We start from the raw sequence: 15,109 nt of genomic DNA on the forward strand, positions 1-15,109 counted from the left end.
TGGAGCTAATCAGAGAAGATGCTAGTCACAGATGCTGGCGAACCATCAGGAATAAGCTCTTCTAGCACATGGCCACAGAGTCTCAAAAATTCACAAAAAACTATGGATGCCGGCTGTGAAAGCCATCGACTTCACATTCTTTTGCACTGTTAGTCTCAAAGGTACTGCAAGACAATTGTGGTTTGTATATTTCACCAGTATCTCTTGGCTGCATGTATCTAAGTAAAGATTGGTACATACATACAGATCTGTTCACTGCATGTATCTAAGCAAAGATGGGAATGGCAAAATTTTTGTAGTTTGTTTTTGCACAGTAAGGATATCTTTAGTACAGTGGACTCTTGTTATACACTGAGGTTTGGTTCGAAGATTCCCTGTCGATAACAAAATCTGTGGATGCTCAAGTCCCATTAAATATAATGAAATAGCAAAATGGTGTCCCTTATAAAAATGGAAAGTCAAGGTTTGATATTTGAAATTTATACTTTTTTAGAACATTTTCAAACCGTGGATTATTATTATTATTATTATTATTATTATTATTAAACTTTATTTCTATAGTGCTGTAATTATACATATGGATGCTTGAATCCGTGTATAAAAACATCAACTTTCTTTGTGTTCCCCCCCCACCCCGTAACCCAATTGCCTTCCTTGAAATTACTTCAAGAAAGCCATTCTGTAACCAATACATTTTCTCTGTTGTCACCAGTGGCAATTAAGAGATACACAACACTGATTGCATCAGGGTGGTGATAGTGTTTTTCAGAGGGTATATGTGTAGTTCAAGAGACTAAAATAATTGATTTGACAAGCTCAGTAATGCATACCGATTTTATATAGTGCTTTAGGCGATTCCTACTTTATAAACAGGTACAGAGGTCTTTCTCTGAAATAAAATTAATATCTTAAGATTTTTTCCTACAAGACAGTGCAGATAGTGCTAACATGTTGTACTCGGACAGACTGGGAAATCTTGGGTTCAAATTCCTGTTCAGTTTAGGGGTAACTTAGCTGAATCATCAACTACCAGGCTATCTTAGGTATTTTAAAAATATCTCAGTCTTGATTTTGATTGCATTTCTCCAAATCACAGCTACATTCCCATCCCACCCTTATTTGTCTCATGTTGTCAGAGAACATTCCAATTAATATTTGCTGTTTATTTAACAAGACCCTATCTATGAGTGAAGTTGGACACTGATATGTGACTATTTTCCACAAACATGCTATTTAGCTAGCAGACCTGGTTGAAGTCCCTGTAATAAAGCTCAAAATCACATAATCAACTTTTGCGTTCATAGAAATCTCACTCCCCTGGAACAATTCAGGCACGCTAAGAGGGAACCACGTTTCCATGGCGATTGGGGAAGCGCTCCTGGCTTTCATACATGCCCTCTTCCTGAACCTTTTAAGGTTGTTCCAGGAACCTTTGAGCAATGTTTGAGCCAGGTATGAAAATCTTCATAGACTTTAGTTGAATCATGTTTGGATTACTATAACATTCTCTATGAGATACCACCTTGAAGGATGTTTGGTACAAAGAGCTGCCACCAGATAGTTGACTAGGGATGGTAACAGGGAGCACATAGCTTCTTATTTTACAACAGCTCTGCTGGCTGCCAGTCTATTTCTGGACATAATTCGAAGTGCTGTTATGACCTAGAAACCCCTATATGGCTCATATGCAAGCTATCTGAAGAACTGTAGCTTCCTATTTGGAAGCTTGCCCAAGCTCTAAGATCTTTGGAGGAAGCACCTCTCTTGATTTCATAATGTTAGAGACATGTTTGGTAGGAATGTGCAAAAGATCCCTCCTTGTGGCAGCTCCCAACCTCTAGAAGTCCTTTCCCAAGGAGGCTAAGCTGGTTTTCTCTTTGCTGTCCTTTCACTGGCAGTTGAACAACTTTCTGTTCCAGAAGGTACTTGGGACATGACTGTTCTTCATGTAAAAGGTTTTCTGCTTTAGTGTGCTGTTGTTGTTCCTACCTGCCATCAAGCTGACTTTGACTTATGGTGACCCTATAGATGTGAGACCTCCCAAGTCACCTTGTTATCAACAACACTGCTCAGACTCAGGGCTATGGCTTCCTTGATTGACTCTGTTCAGTTATTTATAGTGCAGTTATTTTCTTTTCCCACTGCCTTCTACCACTTTTATCTTATGTTTTTAATGTTTCACAGAGTTTAGAATTTTTAGAAAGTTTAATACTATTTTAATCTTGATTTTTTTTAAAAAAAATATGCAGTTTTACTTTTATTTCTTTTCAATTGTATGCTACCTGAAGTCTCAGTCTTGGAGAAAAGACAGGTACAAGAAAAGAGAATGATATACTGATTGATTTGTTGGTCGGTTGGTTCTGCTCACAATCAAAATTAGAGATTATGCATACTGTATTTATTTCTACACTGTAGAAATAATGGATTTTGACATCAACTGAAGTGCTGTAGCTCCATTATTTCTGCTGTGTGGGTGCACCCAAAGTGGAGCTGACTCAAATAATCCTAAAATGTCCCATTCTTCTTGTAACTATCTCGAAACTTCATGTAATTCTTACTAAGCCAGTATGTCTTCTCTGCTCTGGGACTGGCTGCAAAGTACTGACTCCCCTGTTGTTTGCTAAATTGTCATTCTTGCAACCTGCTTTCATGTGTGTCTTTATGAATGCAAAATGTCACCATATGATAATCATATAAAGCCATCTGAAATGAATAGTGCAAAGACAGAATGAGGAAGATATAGTATAAGCACTACCAGAACAGTCCAGGTAACTGTTTCCAATTTTTCATCAGATTAAATTATTTCATGCATTATAGATTTACTTGAGAATTTGTCCTTAAACATTAAAAGATGCCATTTCCCCATGCACTTTATAATCATTATGGGGTTTTGTCTCCATTTATTTGTAGATTTATTTTTTATGTTTTGTTTAACAATCAAACATCAGAACCTGTAGAGTTTATAAAAGGTGATCTCTTATTTGCTTTTTACAATCTTATTAGAAAAAAATTGACTTGCCTCCAAGACAGATAGTTTTTCTCCTATTACAACATGAGCATAAATTATGCTGGCAGTAAAATGGAAATGGAGAAATTGCAATTATAGATATAAGTAAAGAATGACAAAAGGAAAAAAGTGAAAAGATTACTGAAACATTTATTTTAAACATTTTCATGAAGGTTGTTAAAGAAACTGACATGAATAGACATATTTGTTTTCTAAGCTTCACAGATATATTTTTGTGAATGTTAATATTTCATTAAAGACTGCATACGAACACTAAGAATTTGTGCCTAATGTATGATGAAAATGTTTTGTTATGAATGCAAGTCATCTTACTTTATTAATACATATTTTCCAATCATAAAAACTCTGTTGTTCTTCTGTATAAGACAAAGTTATAAAAGGCTTTTCTGAGTAAGCAATGAAATAAGCTTATCCATGACCATTTTTAATATTGCTTTGTACAACACAGAGAAAATTATCCATAATATATTGCCAGCTTCTAAATGTCACATCCAAGTTATGAGCACAAGTGCATAGGCAAAAATGACCAAGTCAAGAATTTTTTAAAAAATGACTAAAGAAGAAGAGTAAGGAAACCTTTTATAACTTTTGGGCAGATTGTAATTTTAGTGAGTAAACTTAAGCAGCAGCATCAATACATTGATTATCTTTTTAGTATGTTTTATGTCAGGAAGCTTAGACACAGATCACTAAAATGTGTCATCTTTGAAGAGGCAAGTATCCTATCTTAACCAATCAAAACCAGGAGATCATCCAAATTGGGGTGTCCTGAAGCTCGTTGTGTCAGAACTCTTTCAGACTAATTTTCAAATTGGTTTTATGGAATGGAAGGTAGTGGCCTCCATGCCATTAGTCCAGATTTTAAAGGATCTATACATGGTAAGAAACTATTTTGCCAAAATAGGTTAAGCACCTTGCACAGTTCTTTTAAACTTCATGTTATAAGCTAGAGTAGATTCATTGTCCCAGGACTTATCTACATCTTCCAGAATACTCTGGGCTGTCTCCAGAATATTCTGACCCCAAATTAATGGCTTATATGCTTTGTAGTGATGTTGCTCCCTTTATTTGCATGCTCCTGAGCTTCTCACTGTTCCTGCCACTATGGGTGCATCATTCTGAGGCCAGATACACCTGCAAAGGCAGGTGACTCAGGTCTCTTTGCAGCAAGACACTGGCATTTGGACAGTCCTGAGCCACCACTGCCACTGTGGGTACATCACACAGTGGGTATCTCGAGTGGGTATCTTGTGCATTTGATAAAAATAAAAAGTACATAAAAGCACAATATATTTTTAAAATGTGAACAGCAAATAATTGGTAATACACACAGAAACACATCTTACAGGCTGTCCAGATCGGCAGTAAGTGCTGGCTTGGGAGTGGCATGTGGGCATGGGGTTTGGGTGACACATGCCCCAGTGCCACCCACAAGACAGCGTCACCCTGCCTGCCTGCCTCCACAGTGGGTGGCTTTACGGTGCTCCTTTGGTATGTTATTCATATGCTGCATGCCAAAAAGAGCACAGAAAAGTACTGCTGTGCAGCAAAGGCACCCTTTTTCTGGGCCAAAAAGAAGCTGCATTTTGGCACTTCTTTTGGGCTGGGAAAAATGCTGGATCAGGGTCATGTGCAGTTGCTGCAGACCCAATCCAGTGCTCAGAGGAGCTGCAGCAAAGCATTCCTTCGGGGTGGTCTTTTGCCCCTTAGTTGGGGGGGGGGGAAGATGTCTTTGTATTTTGAAAGTGAATACAAACACACACATGACAAATGCCTTTGCAAAAACTAGAAACAAAAGCCTTACAGCCCAAGTCAAACGAAGAATGGGATAAGACTATGTTTCTTATAGTACATATTGATTTATGCTTTAGATCATCCATTCTCTGCACCAGGTCTGCCTCCTCCCACACCAAGCCTAGTTTACAAGAAGCAACTGTGACTGCAAAAGGGGTTCTGCACTTTCCATCAGAAACCCTAAAAGCTGTTACCAAAAGAAAATGTAGTGTACTGGTGGGCCCAGATATAAAAGTTGGTGAAGATCTCTAGGAGCAATGTTAAGACTCCTTTGATGTACATGAAGCTATACGTGATGCCTTTAGGGTTATATTCTTTAATGAAAAAAAGTATGCCCAGTGTTACGAACTCTATAGCCCCTTTGCCTCTGACTGAACTTTGATACCAAACTCCATCCTGGAAGGGATGCCTTGTCACACAGGCCTGGAAAAAGTGTCCCAGTGCAATTTAGCCAGAAGGTGCTACAGGCATGTAGGCAGAAAGATATTTTTTGAAATTCAAATATATTCTTTTGAGGTATAGATGGCTCTGATACTTTGCAGTCATTTGGAAATCAAAGGAACAAGCAATTTGGATTTGCCAGTCCTTTGTTTTAGGATGGCTACATTTTATTGCCTTTTGTTCTAGAATGCACACAGAATGTATACAGGTTTCTCAAAACCAAGGCATGCCAGTCACACACACACACACACACATATATAATTACCAGCTTGGCAGATGAAGAGAATGCTGCAGCTGTAGCATATCTTGATTTCAGTAAGGGCTTTGACAAGGTGCCCCACAATATTTTGTCAAGCAAGCTAGTAAAATGTGAGCTAGACCATGCTACTGTTAGGTGGATTTGTAACTGGTTGACTGGCTGAACCCAAAGGGTGCTCAGCGATGGCTCATCTTCATCCTGGACAGAAATCACCAGTGGGCTGCCACAGGGTTCTGTCCTGGGCCCAGTGCTATTCAACATCTTTATCAGAAGAAATAATAGAGAGCATGCTTCTAGAATTTGCAGATGTCACCAAATTAGGAGGAGTAGCTAATATCCCAGATGAGAGGATCAAAATTCAAAATGACCTAACAGATTAGAAAGCTGGTCCAAAACTAACAAAATGAATTTCAACAGGGAGAAATGCAAAGTACAGTGCTACCTCGGGTTACGAAATTAATTCGTTCCGCGGCGCCGTTCGTAACCCGATACATTTCGCAACCCGAAAAGGTGCTGGAAAGCCGCTAGCCGCGCTTCCGATTTAAATTTCGCGCCAAAATTAATTTCGTAACCCGAAAAATCTTTCGTAACCCGGAACAGTTTTTTTAAATCTAACTTTTTCGTAACCCGGAAATTTCATAACGCGGTCAATTCGTATCCCGGGGTACCACTGTACTACAGGAGGGGGGAAAATAAATGTAGAGATATAGGATGGGGGACACCTGTCATGAACTGCTCTGGGCCTAACAGTGAGAGGACTCAAACTCTGAAGAAATGGAGGAGGTTGAGACAGAGGCAGATCTGGGACTGCGTGGATCAGCAGTCCCAGAGCAGGCTCAGGAAACTGCAGAGGGAGAAATGGACTCTGGGCTGCAGGTGCTTGAACTTGTGCAGAGAAGGCAGGTCAAGGAGTCTTTAAGGAGGTCTTCCAGACTAGAAGCCAAGAGGAGAGCTAATAGGTTTCAGCTGAGAGAAGCAGAGGCTTTTTAAAAGATCTCCAGCTGGAGAGATTCTTTGCAGCCAATAGCCAATCTTTCAGCTTTGTTGTCCTGTATTCCTTGCTCTTGGATTCAAGTTATCTGACCTCTGGACTTGCCTTATGGCAACGCTCTTGCCTCTGCCCTTTGCTGTAACTGACTGACTGGTATTGTGTGACCCTTGGACTGGACTCTGGACTACTACTTTGCATATTCCCCTGCTGTGCTGCCCTCAGTAGATGAAAGCAAGACAACACCTGGCTTGATAAAAGTACATATGAAAGGGATCTACGAGTCCTAGTAGACCACAAGTTGAACATCAATGAACAGTTTGATGCAGCAGCTAAAAAGCCAATGCAATTCTAGGCTGCATCGATAGAAGTGTTCAGGAATCACCTGGAATACTGCATCCAGTTTTGAGCATTACAATTCAAAATGGATATTGATAAGCTGGAGCATGTCCAGAGGAGGGCAACCAAAATGCTGAAACGTCAGGAAACCATGCTGTACGAGGAGCATATCAGTGCAGTCTGGGGACAAGTCACCCAGATGCAGCCAAATAATAACATAGCAGAGTTCAAAAACAAAAACACCTAGCTATTGGTATTGGCAGTATTGGTACTGGCCACTTTTCACACTCAAAAGAAACACTGACAGTTGTAGCTGATTCATCCAAAGTTCTGGAGGCTTTATCTTCATTTGCAATGTGTACAATATAATACAATATATACAGTATATACACACTCCTCTCTGTCAAATTCCTATCAACTACTCTGACATCTGCTCCAAACAACTCTCCAAACTAATCCACAACTACCCACACTGGTCTACTTATATAGTAGGTTTGCTCTGAGTCATTATTCAGTGTCACATAACATGATATAGCCTTGCAGAAACTTTGCCTCACACCATGTGTTCCTGACTTAGCAGTTTGTGATTGTCCCATGGAATATATGTCATTCCATGTCATCTGTCACTCAAAATATTTTTCTGTTGTTAAAGGCACATTTACTCCAACACTCCTTATGGACTGATCTCTACTATTGTTGTTGTTAACTGTCTTTGAGCCAACTTCAACTCAGAGCAACCCCTTGAATGAGACACCTCCAATACCCCCTGTCCTTAACTGCTCTGCTCAGATCCTGCAAGCCCAGGGCCATGGCTTCCTTGATTGGATTGAATCTATCCATGTAGTATATGGTCTTCTCTTTTTACTGATCTCTATCTTTCCTAGCATTGTTCACTTTTCTAATGAGTCATTCATTCTCATGATGTTTCTGTAATATCTCAGTGTCAGTTTGGTCATCTTGGCTTACAGTGAGAATTCAGGTCTGTTCCATTCTAGAACCCATTTCTTAGTCTTTTTGTCCAACCATGGTATCCCCAGGACTCTTCTCCAGCACCATATCTCAAATGAGTTGATTCTCCTTCTATCACCCTTCTTCACTGAGACATAATTCCCCTGCCTATGTAGACAGAAAGAAAAAAATGGGGGGGGGGGTGATTTCAGGGTGGGTGGAAAGAAAAATTCCCCATCAATGTCCCCTGAAAATCCCCCAGCAATTTCAAGTAACTGAAGCTGCAATGCTGCACACTATCAAATCACTCACCTACTGCCATTGCCACTACCAATGCTTCCATTAAGAAAGCTAGTGTGCAGTGAATGTGGCAGCTTGGCAGTGGCCTGCTTATGAACATTTAGGGAGGGCCATTTGACAGATCTATTCAGAATTGCCCCCTTCTCATCAGTTTGTTTGTCTCAGAAAACCACTGAGAAGCTGCAGGAGAAGGCAGTGGCTTCCCTCACCTATCTCCTTTCTGTGAGACCTGGGCTTCTTTAGAAAGGAAATGGCAACCTTTTGAGAAAGAAGCCCTTTCTGGTTTTGAGGTTTGGCTGAAGTGCTTTGAAATTCCTTTGTTTTATCTTTTCCTATTTCCTAGTTGTAGAATAACTCACTGTCAGCAATGGGACTTGAAAATGTGAGTGGACTTACTGGCCTTTGAAGTACAGATATAAAAGGGTCATTGTGAGGGTCATTGGGATTAATATCAATGTCCTCAGGGCTCCTTCAGATGTGCATGAAGATATTTGTGCTGCCTTCAGCTTTATACCCTTTAATGGGGGGGAAATCTGGCCAGAAGAAGCTTGAAAAGTTTCTTATTGGTCTTTTAGTAGAAAATGTTTTATAAATTACCTACTGTGAGTATAATGTTGTTATTATTGGTATTCAGCACTCTGAATTCACCTATTTGTATGTTTCATGTGCTTTTAACATTTTGCTATAATTGTTTTAAATGGACAGTAATTGCTGAATAGATGGTGCATATCGTAATGTATCATAATTATGGTTATTGGATTTAAAGTGTCAGTTTTGTGAGCTGCTTTGAACACAGTGTAACTATGGAAAATGTAATATACAAATAAAATGAATGACCATGGGAAATAGTTAATACAAAAATATGGCACAGTGACTGCTCTGCTCTAAGGCAGAGACAGATTCCCTCTTTTTTTTTTTAAGAAAAAAGAAAGACAGGGAATAATTACATGCTAAAATTCTACTTTGGAAAGAGGAAAGGTATTTTGTACATATCACACAGTTCATTCACTGTACCAAAGAAATTACATTTACTATTTTAATGGCATTGCAAATATTATATTTCATCAGAATGTGTGATTTATAAATAAATTATTAAAAGAATAAAATGAAATATTCTGTTTAATCAAATTAATTTCAAATAACTTCCATTGCTACAGCTATGAAATATGCTTATTCTTTTTTTAGTCTTTTGTTACACTCCTCTCCAGTGTATTTGGACAATTATCCATGGAAAACTCATTTTTCAGCCTATTATGGTGCTCACCTTTTCCTTGATGCGGTTTCATTCATCTATGCTTTGGAATTCATATACAGGATATCTCAGCATTGTCTCCTTCAGGGCTGAACTGAAGACTGAAATGTTTGAAATAAACTAGTATTCTATCTGCAGAAGAACCTCAGAACATACTATAGTTCTTTTTGCTAGGCTTTGGGCTTGTTCCAGAAGTGTGCCTAAGGTGGGCATAGTGAAGCCAGGGATGTCATTTCAACATGTTAAAACAGCTTCCAAACCCAGGATCTTTTCTATGGCATGCCATGGAATCAACCATATAGCTGCTCATTATTCATGGCAGCACCAGTGAGTCATGGGCTGACCAGAATGGGACATACCATGGTAGCACTGTGGAATAAACACACACACATACACAAACAGAGAGAGAGAGAGAGAGAGAGAGAGAGAGAGAGCGCATTTAAACCAGGAACCATCGGCTAATGCTAGAAGACTGGAAAAGACAAATAGAATCATGTTTTCCCGGATACAAGGCTTTCAATGTAGAAAAACATGATACAGTTACAGTACCTACTCTAAACAAGTGCTAGCTAGTGGCTTTCATTTCACTGGAGCAGTGAATCGATTTCAGGTTTTAGCCCACACTTTCAAGAAGCAGGAGGAGGGTGAGTGAGGGAGTAAAGTTACCATGCTCAGCCTTATTCTCCCTCCTCCCCATTGTTCATTACACAGTGAAGCCAATACCAGAATATGGCTGAAGTGTAGCTTATTTCTAAACATACAGAGAATTGGTTTTTCGTGGGTTTTTCAGGCTATGTGGCCATGTTCTAGCAGAGTTTCTTTCTGACGTTTTGCCAACATCTGTGGCTGGCATCTTCAGAGAATGCTTTGCCTGGAAAAATTGGGTATATATATATATATATATATATATATATATATATATATACTGTGTGAGCCTGGGAATGCAGGAGTGATTTGCATGTGTATTGTTCTGTGCTGATGGCTGGCCTCAGGCTGGGAGGCTAATGCAAACGAGGATTAATGTCTGCTAATTGGTGATCATTATCTGCTGGGAAAGCCCCTGACTCTGAATGGTTTCCCATTTGCATTTGCTGAGTCCTTATTTTGCTATTCCTCAGGACTGGTAGCCACTCATCCCCCAGCACAACTGAGTACTGGAGTAGGAGTGTGGCCCTATATGTGATCTTTCTCCCAACATTTTGCTCCATCTCATACAGTGGAAACACCTGGGAATCTAAGGCTGAGATCCTGTTGGAACAGCAGGCATAATAGTTTGACATGTGTAATGTCACTACATCTGTGGTCTCAACACCTGCCCACACATACACGCTGTTTATCTCCTGCAGCACTCCTTTGAGGCCATTCTGTGGCTGGTGGAGAGCTGAGAGGGGAGATCCTCTGAAATCTATCCATGTTCACTGGAATTCTTAGAGGATTATGTAATCAGTCTGTGTCTGGCTACAGGGACAGATGCTTCTCCAATCGTCCCAGTCTACATCAGCCATAAAACTGGTGTGAGGGTGGCTGCAGTGCCTAAACCATGAGTCTTGGGGATGAGGTGGGGGCTTTGGTCACTGTGGAGAATGGAAGAGAATACCAAACTCTGAAATCACAAAAAAAAAAGACACCTGGTGCACTGAGACCATCCCAAAATTCTGAATTTGCCCATTTTAGATCCTCTCTGGTGCAGACTGTAACCAAATGGAAATCCTCCTCCTTGTCACTTACGTAGCAAAGGCTAATGATGTCACACTGGAGAAGCTATACTGATCTAAATCTGTGCAAATTCAATCAGTGGGTCTTACAGATTGCCATGACCAATTCAAGCCCCCATTGGTGACAATTTTTATTCTAAATATGGCTGATACTGATGCCAGCCAATATTATCCCCTATCCCATCTGTAAGGAGAATTTCAAGGGCCAAAAAGAGAAAGAAAGAAAGAAAGAAAGAAAGAAAGAAAGAAAGAAAGAAAGAAAGAAAAGGGGAAAGGGATAGGTGTATAGAGTAAGGCTGGATTTCAGGCAGGAGAATGTTGTGCTTTCTCCTACATAAAAGAAGTAGAAAACACAGCAAGCAGAAGGCCATGGCAGTCAAATAAAGGAATTATTTTCCAGAGTCATATATTTTTAACAGTGGCATGAGTTGTGAGGCCCATGACATCATAGAAGAAGTCTAAAAGATGGGAGAGGAAGCTTGTCTGTCAATAATTCCCACCTATGCACATTCGGTCCTAACTGTTTGCTTGCTCTTTAGAGATAAAGTACTTCCCTCTCCGCTTTCCAATCTATTTTGTGTTCCCCATTTGATCCTGCTCTTTTCCCCAGTTGTATTATCAAATAAAATTACATCTCTTTGGTCTAGCCTGCCTATTCATCTGTCTGGCCTCCTTGATGCATATGTCTGAGAAACTGATAACTTCAGATGGCCAGGCTTTGGATTCTATAACAGGAGACAGTCTGGTGTATCTATTTTCTCTCTCTCTCTAAATGTTCCTATTAATGATTTCTGTAGCTTAGGGTTTCATGCAGTGCACTTTCTTCATTGTTATAATGAATGCTTGTCAGTTTAGGGACTTTGTCACCGAAATCCTGATAATGTCCTCTGTTCTTTAGTTCTCAAGAAATGTGGTACTGGATTATACCAAAGCTATTCAATTAATAAATCTCATACTGGCCAGTCAGTCCATTATAAGCATTTCAGTAAAATAGCAGGGATTTAAATATAGCTTCTCACTTTCCTTTTTGCACTCAAGACTGATAAAGGGAGTATCAAGAGCTTAATTTTATACAATCAGGTGTTTGTGTAGAATTCTGTTCCTTTCAGACAAAGCTTGTAATTCCCCTCATCTTGATGAAACAATATAAAAGATTCACAGACATCATCTTCTCACATTCTGAGATTAGAAGCATGCAGACATATTGTTGATGGTGACAAAGAAGGGGAAGGAGACTTTTTCAAACTATCTAAAAGCCCAAGAAAATATACAGACATATAGTTAGACAGATAGCTAGTACTAGTCTAAGCTTGCCTGATGTTGCTAAACTCACTACAGAAAATATTCTCAAAGTTCAAAATAGAGTTATTTTTAATAATGGGAACATATCAGTGCTGAAAAAAGACACAGAATCCTACATTTTGTTTTCAAAAGTCATTGCTGGAGAGGAGAAGGATTGTGGGAATGACGTTCTGGGTCTTTTTCCAAGCATTAATATTAAAATCATTTTGCCAGAGCAGCAAGTTAACTGACAGACATTTGCTGTGGGAAGTGCTTTTGGTTATAATAAGTCTTTCAAAGTTCAGTGTCTTTTGTGAAAAAAATAGCATAGAGAAGATCAGGGAATGCTGAAAATAGTCAAACAGGGGCTGAATACCTCTTTCACTTTCTTTGACAGAATTTTTATTTCATGTGTGTAAAATGAGAGATGCCAGCATGGCATAGTGGTGTGAATGTTGGACTACAGATCTGGATAACAGAGTTTGCTTCCCAGCTTGGCCATGGAAACTCACTGGGCGACCTTAGTCAAATCCCATGCCTCAGGGGAAGGGAACAGCAAACCTCCTCTGAGCAAATCTTGCCAAGAAACCCCCATGATAGAGTCACCATAAGTAGGAAATGACTTGAAGGTACACACTAGTAATAACAATGTAAAATGATAAGTCTTCTTTGCAACACTGTTTGTGTTTTTAGTTAAGAGATAATGGTTTGAGCTTTGATTGGCTGAATTGCTATTGCTAAACCTCAGTACATTTTAGTAATGGAGCCTGGGCTGTCAGAATAGGCAGTACAGACTCCCATGGTCACTTCTAGATAATTGCCACTCACGCCTCATAAATTTCACTATGAGATTTTATTAAGGGTTGGTTTGACTGGATGTTTTTTAAGACAGCAGTAGCTCCTTTGAATGTGGCTAATAGAAAAGTCATCTTACTGTCATTCTCCTGGTAGTGTGATGATGGATTTTCCTTGGACACCTCACTCCCATTTCTCATGGTGAGATCCCGACCCTTAAAACCATTGTTGCACTATGACATACCACGTACCAGGAAAATTCACTAACACAAAGACAGAAATGCTTCTCATTCTTGGCCTGCCTGCACTGAGGCTTCTGTGAATGAAAATTCCTTTTAGATAACCTAACAATCACATGTTTATTCTCCATAAATTTGTCTGGTGGTGTTCATAATTGATTTTTTAAGTAGATTGTAAGAGTTTAGAATGCTAAATGATTAATATCTAAAACCAACAACGACAATTTCATTCTAATTGTGTTTTCCTTTTTTCATCAGAAAGTACCAAAATTTGCAAAACTCAAATGTAGGAGAAGGTGAAACTAATAAATCTGCCCATCACTGTTACTGAGTGGGGAGAGATACAACTACCGATATAATTTTGTACTCGCCTAACCATGTTACACCAGTACTTTGAGCTAATTTACATGTCACTGTGGCTGTAAAAACCCACAGTTCAAGACACTCTTATGCACAGAGAGATAAGGGTGGAGATGGAACACAGCATAGACAGAGTTAGAGCAAGTGATAGGTGAAACTAGGAGGGAAGAGAAAGAAAACTGAGATGTAAGAAACACTAATGTTCCAAAAGCATTAAAAGTAAATAACCTATCATGGTTATTAACCCATTATTGTTATAACCAAAGACTTAATGTGTCATAGCAAGTTTTCTAAGGGGTGTTGAAGTGCAGCACCTTGTAGAGCACTGTGCACTATAATCATTTCCCTCAGTGTCTGGAATCCTGCTGATGACACTCACACAACTTTTTAAGTTTATTGGCCAAGTACATGATGGCTCCCTGTGTGATCCCTGCCTCAGTTTCAAGGGATAGGCAAGCACTACCACTGCCATGTGACAGCCAGGGAAGGGAACAGCACACCCAGGCATTGCTTAGCTGCAGCTGTGAGACAATGGAAACTGCCATCCTCCCATACCTCCTGTATATTCATTAGAAATCCAGAAGGGTGGCAGCTTCTGCTTTCCTCCAGCTGCAGACGAGTATCCAGATGCTGATGCTGCTTAGGCATCCCACCTTTCCATTTAGGCATCTGCACACACTAAACAATCATGGGAATGATCCATCATTGGGAAACTTCCTTCAATGGAGTAGCCCAGTAGAACTGTCTGGGTGTGCAAGATTATGTTCCACCAGCATGATACAGAATCTTAGACAATGCTTTATTGTGAAAGGCAGTTGGTGCACTATTGCCAATTTTCCTACACAGACACATTGTTGACCTTTTGTTTATCTTCACTGAAGGTAAGATTGTGCAAGGCAGCAAAAGAAATTTCCCCCCTCTAAAATATATACCTTCTGGATGCCAATTTTTCTTACTGCACTTATGTATGAGGGCATAGGAAACCGATCACCAAAAGGCAACACATCCTGTTGTCAAAGCAACTGGGTCAGTACTTTCTTGTATGATAACGCAGATCCGAAGCAATGACAAATGCAAAGAAACAATGCACACCCAAACATAGAGATATGTTCCTTCATTACAATGAGATGTACATTCAAATATGCATGTCACTGAGGAGATATTTAAGCCCAACTGCCTTAACAAAGGAGATGGGTTAGATTCATGCTCTGTGGCCATGCTGGCTGGGGATTTGTTGTTGTTGTCAACTGCCCTCAAGTCGGCCCTGACTCATGGTGACCTGTGGATGAGACATCTCCAAGACCCCCTGTCCTTTACTGCTCTGCTTTGGTCCTGCAAATTCAGGTCCACGACCTCCCTGATTGAGTCTA

This window comes from Sceloporus occidentalis, unplaced genomic scaffold, assembly GCF_023333645.1.
Source record: "Sceloporus occidentalis isolate IW3139 unplaced genomic scaffold, rSceOcc1.0.p SCAF_1, whole genome shotgun sequence".
NCBI lineage: Eukaryota > Metazoa > Chordata > Lepidosauria > Squamata > Phrynosomatidae > Sceloporus > Sceloporus occidentalis.